General features: G+C 42.0%; 1 protein-coding gene across 3 annotated transcripts in view; it reads right to left on the minus strand.

The window, feature by feature from the left end:
- The window catches only part of LOC126278137 (uncharacterized), a 500,725-nt gene that overhangs the window by 20,642 nt on the left and 466,442 nt on the right, over nucleotides 1-13,641 (minus strand). The gene's annotated exons all lie outside the window — the stretch shown is intronic.

Below are 13,641 nucleotides of genomic sequence, written 5' to 3' on the forward strand. Positions count from 1 at the left end.
TATCATGGGCGGCACCGCCTTTGGTGTGAAAACGACTGAAGATAAAAAGTAATGATCAGAGATATAAGACTGGCTCTAGGCACATTCCGCATCGAAATATAATCGTTTTCCATTACATTTCCGACCAGTTTGTCATTTTATATTAAACAGAAACAGCATTTCCATAAAAACCTTTACTAACTCACTCATTTTACGCAGTTATTTATATCTACTAGGAATTTTTCTTCTTGGCTAGATATTTCATGCGTAAATTTTCTCGTGAGCTAATACTGACCCTGAAGTGCTCCTTTTTTGTAATGTAATGTGTCAAACGGGCAGGTTGAAACACGAAAACCTTTCCTTATTCAACGTTGTGGCATTGCGGTTAGTTGGCTCGTTTAGCGTGATCTGGTGGAGAGAGCGTTAACTATCAGAGGTCAGTGTGGTTGATGGGAACGGCTCGTCCGTCGTAAACAGAATGACCAGAAGGCGCGGCGTATTCCCTGGTGGGTCTACACATTCATGGTGTGGTGGTTGAAGAAGACAAAACGGTGATTACAGTGACTGTTGAGTTTTCATTTGAACTTCATCACAAACCTCATGAACACGATACAATAAAATCAAATACATCATTACGAGCTTGTGAAAGGCTTAAGCATAATACTGTGATAAGTATTAAGGTGTTTTAATGATAACTATTATGCTGTGGTATTGGGTTCCACTTGATACGTCACAAGTCAATTACACGCAGGAGGCATCTGCAGGAGCAGTGGCAGCTGTGTGGAGGGGACTGTGCGATTTTCTAAGTTTGTGATCTCAGAAAAGAGCAAACAGGGCTTCAGTCTCAAAGGTTGCATGTGGAGCATAGGATGTGCGTATACCTAGGACAATATGGGCCCCATTTCCAATAGGTATACTGTGGTGACTTCCACCTATCCATGATATATTGGCGCAAATACATGTTCAGAGCCAATGGTATGTATGAAATAGCCTCATGAATTGTGATAGATGGGTTCCTCAAAATTTATTTTGAATAATTAGTTCAAGAGTCCATTCCGAAAACATACTTTGCTGTTAGCAATAAATAAACCTGAGCAAATAGGGACCATCATAATGGATACAGGGATTACTGAGCACAAGGTTACTGTAGCGAGTCTGGCTAGCGTAACATCCAAATCAATCACAAATAAACGCAAAAAAGCAAATAATAAGTCACTAGACGCTTTTTAAGAGATAATCCCCAGTCCGTCCAAACTGACTGTATAAGGATGCACCAGATACATCTAATTTCAAAGAAATAGTATCGACGACAATTGACCGATTTACATCAAATAAGTTAATAAGACACGGAGCTGATCCGCATGATACACAAAACTGACCAGATCACTGTTGCAGATTCAAAGTAAAAGGCATGCCAAATTAAGAAATGAAGAAAAAAACACAACATAGCTAAGACTCGCGTGTTCAACAAAAGCTCGAAACTTAACAATGACTTGAATGCCAGGTACTTTTAGTAGTTGCGACTATGGAATTCAGTCTCGAAATCAGGCAGAAAATCAGATGAGACTGTGATTGTATTTTAAGTACACCAGTGGAAAGACACAAAGAATACCTTCCTTGGATGATAGGAATGGCAATGTTATTGATAGCCATGAAACTGAAGCGGAGTTACTGAATACGGTTTTCCAAAATTCGTTCACCAAAGAAGATAAAGTAAATAATCATGAATTCGAATCAAGAAGTGGACCACATCAGATGACTTTGTAATGGCAAGGCCTCCTGTCCAGATTGCATAGCATTTACAGTACACTGATAAAGTTATTAGACTTCTCCTCCATTACCCCTATTTGATTTTGTATTGACAAACACTGTACACACCTGACCAAAAGTCCTTTACCTCTTGCCACTGAACTTCAATTATTCACATTGCAAGTTGCAGTAGGAATAAATGACATTCGGTGGCAGTAGGAACCTCTTCTGGTCAGGTTAGTACAGGGTTACAAATAGAAAGCCAAAGAGGAGTAATACAAGAGTAGTTCCAATAATGAATAAAAATATAATAATGAGGCTAAGCTACTAAGAACAACATGACGATCGTAGCCAAGATAGACATGAAGCGAACACTCATCACAATAGTACTAGTTTATACGTTAACTAACGCGACTTATAACGATGGGATCAATTTATGCATTGTTACATGGTAACAATAGTAGTAGAGCAAAGCGAGGATCAGCACAGTTTGTTAGTGCACCTGGCATATATTCAGGGCGAAGCATACATTCAGCCGCAAACATGATTGATTTATAATATCAATCTATTGCTCTACAAAGTGGTTCATCATCCCCCCCCCCTTCCCCAGGGGTTGACATGTGACCCTCTGGGTATAATCTGTCGTCCTGAGAAACCCACACGCCTCCCACTCCCCCTCTGGGAAAACCCGCCATTCTCCCCTGGCTGATAGAAGCACGCTTTCGATATCAAAGTAATTGAGTAATTAATTAAATCGATCAGTTAATTAACTCTTTGGCGTTATGCAAATCCCCAAGCCCTACCCTGCCAACCCCACATGGAAATTTTCGAGAAAAGGACTCAGTCTGTGCTGGGGAGGAAGGATATCAAGACAGAAAGTTCAATTACGTAGTAAAAGATCTACTCCTTATTTATAAAAATCGATTCACAGAGTTGGATCTCCCTATTATTTGGTGGAAAAGACTCATCATTCTCTGATGTGTCCGAAGTTGCAGGTGCTGTAAAATATATCGAAAAGCAGTAATTAAATAGATGGCCTTCTTTTCCAGTTGTGAAAGAAATACCATCACGAAATTGCTGTCAACACAGCTTACCACATGTAATTACACTGTAAAAAATCCTGTGATTGCACTTTTGCACCGACTGCAGGGCAGACGAGCTGGCCAGGACGCTGTGGTCTCATGTGCCATGAGATTGGCCAGGCTGCTACACGTGCCGGTGCCTGAGAGGCCACACTAACTGCGCCCCGCAGCAGCTGTTAGGCTACTGCACTGCCAGCTGTCACACAGTACTAGCACACCTCAAGTGGCTACTTCCTGTTGTATACCATTGCTTGGGAGAATTCCGACCAACCTTTCCAAACAAACAGACAATATTGCCTCACGATACTGCAACCATTTTTTTGTGACTGTGCAGCAGCCAGGACAGCCCCAGGAACTGTAGTCCTCTTTGCCCGCACAATCTGTTCCCAAACACACACTTTTTGTACCATGTCAATGCAAGCACCTGCTCTATGTGCTCGTCCAGTACAAATACTGACTGAGTTAGTTCACAATAGAACCAGCAGAGGACACTGGGAGAAGAGACCACCACCCTTCCTCCCTCCAATCCCCACCATTCCTACCCTTCACCCCTCTGGTTAATTTCAGTTTGACAAAGCATCAGGTGGCGCCAAATCTTTGATGCAGGTGGCCAAAACTCTTCGGTACTGATACCTGGGAAATTCCTCTCAAGACATTCTCCCTCTCTCTCTTTCTCTCTCTCTCTTATGGCTGCTTTCTGCCCGGCAAGTATATGTCTGTGCCACACTAACCACTCCTTTATCGTTAACAAAGTAGTATGTACCTGGTGAATCCACAGCTGGAGATGTCTTGGAAATATTCCCTCACTTTATCAGACTAATTAACTATTAATTAATTAATTAATTAAATCAATACCCTGTGCATGCAGGCAGTTTTCCTTGCATACTTCTGGTGGACAGCAGGGGTGGTTTATATGGCAAGATTTGATCTCACAACTGCCAGGTTTCCAAACCCTACCAATTTTTTCTCCCATTGCCTCCTGTTGGCGGCTAATGGCACAGATATGTTATTTGGCAGGAGATCCATTACACTGGAGGAATCTGAGAACTACACATTTCAGCTCAACTGCAAGCTATGTCCTTAATCTGCAGAGGAGTTCGATCGCTGTGTGTGCTCTCATTACCATTACTGCAAATAATATACTGAACAATCAGGGATTTGACATCTCACTCGGAAGTGGTGCTATCTAAAATGATAGTCTGAATTTCAAATTTCGGCCTCAGTTTATACTGTCACGGTTGTGGAACTCCTAACCACTACAGGTCCGCTAAGTGTATTTTATAAAGCACTATAGAATTCCTACCTTTCTTCTCTCAGCTACACCAGGACAAAGAAGGGGGAAGAAAGGGTCTACCACATGATAGGATAGTAACAACAACAAATACTACTACAAGACAGAGTGCACTTCCATTCACTGAGAAGCACTAAACCACAATCCTAGTAGTTGTCACGTGTAAGTGCCCGAGATCACTGAAAACACTCGTACATACAGTTCACTCACACCCCAGATGTCCAAAAGCAGTGCGCCTGCCTCTTCATACACAGCCAGTGCCAATGCTCAGAAGTCAGAGAAAACAGCTGACATGGCCACAGCCGCAGCTGTGATGCACGTGTATGCCAGAGTCCACCACCCGGCCATGCAAAGTATCAGGGAATGATTTGAGTGGTCGGAACTCAGATGTTATCAACATGTCCATTGCCCACACTTGGCAGTGATGGATACTGAATTGTTTAATTTTTCATGGAGAATAAATGAAACACACGTGATCACGGTGACAGGCCAATGCATATTGAGCATCAGTTCACTATTTAGCTACCCACAGAGCACTGCGAGGGCCACCTCTGGGACCTGTCCACGCTGATAAGGGCACGAAACGACTAGCTGGCGAGCCAAAACTTTTCTTTTCACCCGCTGCTCACTAGAGCTATAAGATGGAAATGTCAATTCGTTCTGGTCACAACCACAGTGCCAATCTGGTAACATTCAACAATCAGCTAAGTATCGAAAATACCTCCTGTGGATCTGGAAATATCAACCGCCCACGCAAATCTAAATTCTTCTTATGATTGGACATAACTTTCCACGTAAAATCTTTCATCCCATTAAGGCTATTGATGCACTGAAATCGCAGATTTCCCTGTCAAACCCATACCTCCCTTATGACCAGACATAGTCATATTCTTTACACATGTCAAAACACTGACCACAGTAATTTTACACCCTAACACTTTATTCAAAGGTAAGTAATCTATTGGACATCCCATACTTCCCCAATAACTGAATGTTGGTGGAACCAAATAATATTGAGCGAAAATTGTGGGATGGAAGGACGTGCTCCAATTTGTTTTCCTTGCAAGTGGTACCAGCGTGTATTAGGAAGAGAGACGGAATCGTCTTAAAAGTGACTGGCTATTAAAAGCACAGTCGCAACAACAATGTTGCTGTCACCCTGCGTAAAAGGCGATCTCTATTCTACAGGTACACACAAGTATCGCTGACAATGTCCATGGTAATAACTATACATACTTTATAAACCGAAGCATATATTGCTTCCGAATTAAGTGATCTTCCGACACAAATGCTGTGACATTGAATATAGACTGTGATCACTGGGGTGTTTATTTACAGACCGAAAGTGCTGTTGCCGGTCGCCAGTGGTGTACACTCGTAATAAAATCACCCTCTTCACCGAATTTAGAAAGTAATTTGGCCAAGGAACGTGGTATTAGACGATATTTGCAACTTCCTCATGCCACTGCTAGATCGGTCCCACGATAACCATGGAGACAGAGTAACAGAGGTTCTGTGATATATTCATTGGGTTATGGGAGAGGGTGGATGCTGGTTGATTGAGAATGACCACCATACAGTAGATCGTGTTCTGTGTAAGGAATCACTTAAAAGTGGAATGCTAGATTGAAGTCTTAAGAAATGTACAAGTCCTACGAGCAGTACACTGACTTTTCTGATCTATAGGGTTGGGCTTTTTAGTAGCAACTCTGTCTGCGATTTGAAATCAAGTCTCGCCATTCAACCACACATTTGCGTTAATCATTACAGCCACTGGTGAATCATACTCAAGGCACTCTCATCTCTCCAAACGAGTCATCTTTTTCCAACCTATCTGCTCATAATCCCATACGCCAAAACTCTAGTGTGGTTTTGGTCAGTCTCTCTGCATCTTGGAACTGTTTCTCAGTCTCTCTGCTGCCCTTCCTGTAGTTTTGTGCATGTGATGGCTCCATTTCAGTCAGAACTGAGTGGAAGTCAGAAGGCGCTCTGTCTGCCACTTTCTGCATTCATCGGAGAAATAGGTGAGCTGGGTTAATGTGATACTTCCGTGTTTCAACCACTGGGTGGAAATGGGAACATGTTATTGTAGCATCACCAAATATCTACACTGTGTAAGAGCAGCGCCAAACGGAGCTTTTTCCTGCAACACGAGGTAGCTGAAACGACTGTATGAGCAGTTATGATTTTGTTTCTTAACAGATAAATTAGGAAAACTTCACATCATATGAGGATTCTTCTACTGCATTGCAGTGCATTGTCAAACTACATACAGGTACTGTAGTCCAAAAAAAAAAATCTGTGTCTCTCATAGTGTATTCATGTCTATCATCCAAACACTCTTTCCCGGTCGTTATTTTGTACCATCAAACACAGAAAAAGTACAGTATGGACAATATAAACTTCGTTAACATCACTCAGTCGAGAAGTTGACAAGATATCACCATGTCCCTCTCTTCTGATATATTGAAAACAGATACTGCCTTCATGCTGACGTTGAGCATACGTGGCGATCCTGTTAAATATACAGGTAGTGGTCCATTGGAACAGGTGGCCAGTGATCGAAGTCACTAGCACAGACCAGTATAAATTTTCGTCACCCGTACTGTAGGAGGACCATATGCCACAGTCTTTCATAAGCAGCTTGATACAATGTTTTTCTGCTGTATCACATCGAACCAGTGTATGACTACAGCTTTGTACACAGCCATACATTTTCTTTTCAACCACGCCTTTGAGGCCTGTGTCAGGTGCTAAACCGACATTAACATGTTTCGATCCATTGGCTCTGACAGAAAGCTGAATATGCCATAGTGTGAACTATGCTGTGCCCACAACATACAGGATCGTTGAAATGAAAGGCAGAGGCTGTATTTATTATAGAAAAAATGTGGAGGCCATAGAAAAATATGGAACTGGAAGAGTTTGTGGCATTGCAGTGCACTCCCAAACAGCTGTCCAAAGATGATGATTTCTACACTTAATATAACATTCCACAGTGACAGAGTAGCAGATGTCTCAGCGTTCCATTTTCCAAAGAGACCCTGGGCACTGATTCATCATATTGGTAGTGTGGTAGTCATACTGAACTCCCAAGTTCGGACACTGCGTCTTTCACTTTTATGACTTATAGTGCATAAATAAATGTGGAACAAGGGGGTATTTTGGAGGACTTAAACCCATAGAGCACAGATAGTATGCATCATCAGATGTCAACGCCCCTGGTGAAGTAATAGAATGATTTTCATACACCCAGGTGAGCATGTAAGTACCCTCATCCCTCCACACGATTTTTTTGCTGTATTTTCATCCGTTTAACGTATTTCCCATACATTTTCACGATTTTACCTGGTTTTTCGTAATTCCAACACATTTTGCTCACCTTTATTACTTGAGGTCCAAACCACCACTCTCGATGAGTTGTCATGTCAAAAAAAGTCTTATTGCCTCGATATCGTGATGCTATCAGCTTCGGTAAGATTTTATTACGATTTGCCACCTCCCACTACGGGGGTGGGGACACAAAGTATTCTCACATACGTGAAATAAAGTCAGTGATTCAAAGTTCTACACTAAGCCCTCTATTTCTAAACGAGCTATCTCTTTGTTCAACCTATAGGCTAAGGGCCCTGAGCAAAACTCTATATGGCCTCTCAGTATGCATCTCGTAACGTTTCCTCTTTCTTTAATCAGTCCTCCCTGCAACATTGATCTGAAACTGACCGGGAGTAGAAGGGTACTATACCCACTACATCTGACATCTCACAAAGGAACTGTAGGAACACAGTTCCACGTTCATCACCAAATACCACAATACCTGTTCCAAACTTGTACTCTGTAATATTGTTGGATTTCAGCTACTTTGCATGTGAGATATTTGTCATTAAGGAAAAGGACAGCCAACGAGCTGTAGTTCGTAAAGATGCTAAGCATCACAACGCGAGAGTAAAGAGATGATTTTTTTTAATGTGCGCCTGTACCAAAACGCGCGTCCAGTGTTTAAATACTCCAAATAAACACTATGGTCCGCTAGGAGCAGATATTTAAAATCATTGCCTCAGCGCTTGATAGCAAGAAGCTGCGAAACAGAAGAAAGAGCAATCTATCTTTCGTTAAGGAGTATTCTAGAGACTTCATTATCCCATGTACTTTTGGTCGCCGACATGTTAAGACGCACTACATAGCATTGCTACAAGCTGTATTTTTATTTTGTGTAAAAACTATGTGAAACGACGAACAAACATTTCGGTAACTCGGGTGTGGATACAACGTACTTACGCACACGCAAGGACATTTAATTTTAAGAAGGAATGGACTGACAAAGCAGCGATTATTGGACTGCGCAATCCACAAAATAAATATCAGATGTAAATCATGCATTTATTGTTTATTTGTCAATGTTTAGAAGTTTAATGCCAATTTGTTCAAAATATATTAATATTTTAAGATGCAGTAATTTTCTTCTTATTCTTTTCTTTCACTAACCAAAAATGATGTTCAAATTGAATATGAGCTTTGTTACAGGTTCACTCTTTATCGCGGTGCCTCGATTGTATTTGGGAGACCACTAATGTGTTCAACTTCCGATCTGTTAATCTTTCTCTTACAAAATTCCACTAATATGCTTTCATTACCATTTTTACATTCAAAATATGAATAACAGAGAGGCAGAGGAGACAGTGCCAGTGGGAGAGAAAGAAAGACGGAGAGAGAAAGCGCCACTAGAATAGAAAGAGATGGATAAAGACAGTAGCAATGGGAGTCAAAAAGGGAAGAGATTTTAATGGTCAGTAGAGACAATGGCAGCAAAAGAAAGAGATAGATGGAGACAGAATGGATGGGAGCAAAAGAGAATGGAGAGAGTTGAAATGCAAAATACAAATGAGTAGAGACCTTACATAGGCTTCAGGGTTTTGACCCGCCCAGATGGCCGAGGTTTAACATGTGGGTATAGGCGAGGACGTATTTTAAACGGAAATTTTAAATTCGTGGGTATATGAAAAAAATATGTTAGAGCCCCCAGAATATTTTAGATGCCGAGATTTGGTGTAGATAGTGGCAGTGGCAAAGAAAGAGAAAATGAGACAGCATAAGTGAGAGAGGACACAGTGGCAGTGGAATATATGGTGAATTAATGGGAGAGGAAGGAGACAGAGAGAGAGAGAGAGAGAGAGAGAGAGAGAGAGAGCGACACAGAATGTGGCAGTGGGAGGGAGGTGCTGAGTACGAAGGATTAAATACAAAGAGAGACTGGTTAAAAGGATTTAGCATGTTTTGCGTTAAAAGAGTGCGAATGTAATCGCGTGCCAAATTTTTTGGCGAGGAATGTGGAGTTAGAGTTGGGGCAGCTGGTTTCCAAGTGTCCTGGCTGAGTGTTTTATGGAAGGGCACATTCGCCTTTTTTGTGCTCGAAAGGAGCGTTTGTGCGCTTCTTGAAATTACATATGAGGAGTAAAAGAAATTATTCACTGGAATTCGATAGCAGGAAAAGAAAGAGAAGGAAAAGTAGTTTGAGAACATGGACTAGGGGAACGGGATGAAAGAGTAAACCTCCTGGTAGAGAGTGGGCAGAGGATAATTTAATTATTGCCAACATTTGGTTTAAGAAACATGAAAGAAGGTTTTCTACGTGGAAGAGTGTTGTAGACACCGGATCGTTTAAGATTAATTATATAATAGTAAGACAGAGATTCCGACAGTAGGTCTGGCCACGAAATACCGATCGCAGACTTTCTCCTCCGACTGTGAGTGTTAAAGTTTCCCTTCTTTCCGTGTACTGTTGCAGAGTGAAGCGATAGAGAAATATTGTGAATGATACCCGATGAACCCTCTTCCAGACATACACGTGTGCAACAATTTCAAATCGGCAACAAGCCACAGGTACTACGAAAACAGCACGAGTTAGCTAGTTCGTCACCCTTCATTCCAGGTGATGACCAGTAGCGGTACGGCTACAGCGCTTTTTGTTTAAATTTGTGACATTGTGTGCACCAATCAGTGTCCTACCCATAACATCACAAGCAACGCACCGCTCTCACACTTAATCATGACATCAGAAACCATGCCCTCGTTAAATATGATGTAATTCACAATCCAAGATGCCACAGAGCTTTATTTGGAATTGTGATACTCATTAAGACGAAACCGTGAATCATTTCCCAGTACTTTACCGGGCATGAAAGGGAAACTGCCAAACACAGCGTAACGCCTGAGCTAGTCTTCGCTATGTTCAGAAATACCTGTAAGATCTGACTTTAGTGCCATGTTCAAAAGTGATCGATTATTCACCACACATCGTGTAATGGATGTAATTTACAATGTTTCTGTGAGAAAAATATGTAGGTACACACAAGAACTCATTCACAGATGCCAGCCGCTGTGGCCGAGCGGTTATAGGCGTTTCAGTTCAGAACCGCGCGCGCGCGGCTGCTACGGTCGCAGGTTCGAATCCTGCCTCGGGCATCGATGTATGTGATGCCGTTGGGTTAGTTAGGTTTAAGTTGTTCTAAGTTATAGAGGACTGATGACGTCAGATGTTAAGTCCCATAGTGCTCAGAGCCATTTGAACCATTTTTCTCATTCACAGATACACACACACACACACACACACACACACACACACACACACACACACACAGAGAGAGAGAGAGAGAGAGAGAGAGAGAGAGAGAGACATACACACGCACAGACACACACATCCATACGTACTTAAACATCGCTCGTGGTCGGAAGTATCCAACTGAACTGTGTTATTTGTCACAACACATGAATGAGTTAATTTAAAGGACATGTTCACCGTAGAAATTATTTATTTTAAAACTGCATTGTCGGCCTATGGGACATTTTCAAGTAGTATGCAAAAGCTAAAATAATAAAACAATGAAGCACGGAGCGTATATATACAACTGCACAAATGTATCTTGCAGGCAGCATTAAATTACAAAAACCGTGAAACTAATCCATCTTCAGCACATGTCAGACTATACAATTTTCTGACGTATATATTGCCATCGTCAAAACTAAGCCTTTTTCACTGCAGAAATACAACAACATCTAACGATTGCGAAGCTCTGTACGTGGCGAAATGATGTAAATTCCGTGAAGTGTTAGCAGTGGTAACATCCTTCGCATAAACCGCTACAAATCAATGTTCTGACGCACTGTTTACATGTGAACTACGGCCCTCGGTACCAAAAATACATTCGCAAGTCAAACTATTTGTGCACTTATCAGGGATAGTACCTTCCAGTGATAACAAACCTTAGCTTCGTACACCTTGTTACATCTTTTGACAACATACAGTTTTCTATGTGATGATATATATAATCGTAAGGTGCTAGAGGATAAGTGAGGAAAATTTGTTTATAACAGAGTAGCGTAAACATACGTATGTTATCTATTCAAAAAGTCTCACACAGACTTCGGTACTCATACAGAACCTATCAACAGAAATATTACGTTTTACTTTGTTTGTGTGTATATTGTAGCAAACCTCAACGCCACATTGCCCATAAACTGTTCCGGGTACTGGGAGCCATTTCAGCGTCTTACTGGTAACAGCCCTTCCACCTCCTCTCGCACGACAACCACTCACTCTGCAACAACGTAAGCAAATTCAACCACTCCGCACTCTCTGACGCCTTCACCATCCCAGATGACCCCCACTTCGATTACTCCTTATTCCCGACAGAGGCGTACCAACACCTCCGTCTCGCCCCTCGTGCCTAGCTTCCAGTACCTCAACAGCACCACACAGACAGAACTCAATGCTCCAGTAACCATACAAGACACTCAACACATACCTCGTAACAAACGCAACACTGCAGTCATGACTGCATAACCTACAGGTACTTGAAATAATGCCCTCTTCCTTCCTAGAAATCCGAGCCACCGTTTATAATCCTACACGCAGGTTTCTGTACTGAACCTCTCGAATTTTTCTCTCCTTCAATCCTTATAAACTTCCCTCTGGCGCCTCCTCCTACCGTCTCTTCAGCCTCACCTCAGTGTTCAGCAAGGTTTTCGAGTCTGGCATATCCGTACACCAACCTGCAACAACACCCACCCATTCCTATCAATGTGCTTCCCCATCCCAATTTCTCCTACACTGACCAGTTCCTGTATTTTACTCATTTCCTTTCTCACCAAATCAACAATCGTAAATTAGTTATTTTTGTCTCCCTTGATCTCGAAAAAGCATATGACCTGGAGTCCTCCTAAGCGCTTCCAAACAATGACGTCCACCTTACCCCATTCTTTCTCCCTAACTGCCCATCTCATGTCACCATCAACAACACCAACTCTCGTATCTTCCATCACACTGCAGGTGTGTCCCAAGGATCCATACTCTCTCCTCTCTGCACATTTCCTACACCATCTCCTCCCATACATCTCCTCCAGTATACCGATGACATTGCCTTCCTCGGCCCCTACCCCACTATCCAGAAATCACAACAATCTCTCTAGCTCCATCTCAATCAGTTCACTTCCTAGTGCAACCAGCGGTTCGTCAGCGTCAACCTTCCCAAAACCGGGTCATTAATTATAGGCTGAGCCACTGACAGCTTCTGCCTCCATAACGTTTACCCAACCATCTACAGACGTCCTATCCAGCTAACTAATACGCTAAAATACCTTCCACTAACACGAGATCACCAACTAAAACGGAAGCTCCATCCATTAACCATTCAACAGATAGCCCACAATAGACTAAAATTACTAGAACTATTGAGTGGCTGAATATGGATACTGCTCCCACTCACAGTCCTCCACATCTATAATTCAAAATGTTCAAATGTGTGTGAAATCTTATGGGATTTAACTGCTAAGGTCATCAGTCCATAAGCTTACACACTACTTAACCTAAATGACCCTAAGGGCAAACACACACACACACACACATGCCCGAGGGAGGACTCGAACCTATAATTCCTTGATCTGATCCATCCTCTGTTGTGGCTTGGACCGATGCTCCTACCTTCTTTTATCACACCGTCCACTTTATTGAATGCCACGCACTCTGCAGATCTGCTAACTCTCCCCCACCTGAATCCTCTACCAGCTTATAAAATTAGCAATCCCAATCTTCCATGTTCCATGTATGTTCTACATTATTCGTAAACTCGACACTACCCACCACCTAATTTCTTCCGTACTCACTGATCCTAGTACTCTGCCACATCTCCACACTCAACACATCCTCTCCCAACAAAATTTTAATTGCCTTCCCTTACAAGAATACACATAGTTCGCTTAATAGCACCACTGATGGAACATGGTTATGCAGCGTTTATGGACGTACTTAGTTCGCTCTATGTACCATGCATTAAAGAAACCAAAATATGTAAAATTTTGTTGTATAATATTACGAAACACACACTGGCACTACTTCTGATCTAACGTACAGCTTAAAGAGCGATCCCCGAAAAGAATCTTGGATCTTTATACCAAACAAAACATTGTTATTCTTACATCCAAATTTGTCAGAAACTAGTCTTTAGCTACTTCTGGCAGTATTCACGTACTGCGTTTTCAAGTGCA

The sequence above is a fragment of the Schistocerca gregaria genome, chromosome 6 (genome assembly GCF_023897955.1).
Source record: "Schistocerca gregaria isolate iqSchGreg1 chromosome 6, iqSchGreg1.2, whole genome shotgun sequence".
Lineage (NCBI taxonomy): Eukaryota > Metazoa > Arthropoda > Insecta > Orthoptera > Acrididae > Schistocerca > Schistocerca gregaria.